Consider the following 354-nt stretch of genomic DNA (forward strand, 5'->3'; position numbering starts at 1 on the left):
TATAAATTAAAAAATGCCAACGAATTAGAAGAAACGAATTTGGAAAAGTTCACTGATTTAAAAAATGTTCACGATTGTTTTAAAAAGTGCATGGAATTTTAATATTCAAATTTAAAACGAAAATAAAAAAATGAACAAAACCTGCCCAAGAAAGAAGAAGAAACCGGTTCTTCATAATACCAGAGCGAGCCTTCCGAGGCCATTACAGGCGATACAGATGGTCCAGCCCACTAGCTGTGCCTTCTGCGAAAACAGTAGAAACCGACGCTCCTCGGGCCCTGCCTAAGGCAGCACGTCGCGTGTTGCTAAAAAAAAAAAAACACGTCCCGTGGGTAAGGAATTTCTTCGCGTGCA

This window comes from Triticum aestivum, chromosome 7D (assembly GCF_018294505.1).
Source record: "Triticum aestivum cultivar Chinese Spring chromosome 7D, IWGSC CS RefSeq v2.1, whole genome shotgun sequence".
Taxonomy (NCBI): domain Eukaryota; kingdom Viridiplantae; phylum Streptophyta; class Magnoliopsida; order Poales; family Poaceae; genus Triticum; species Triticum aestivum.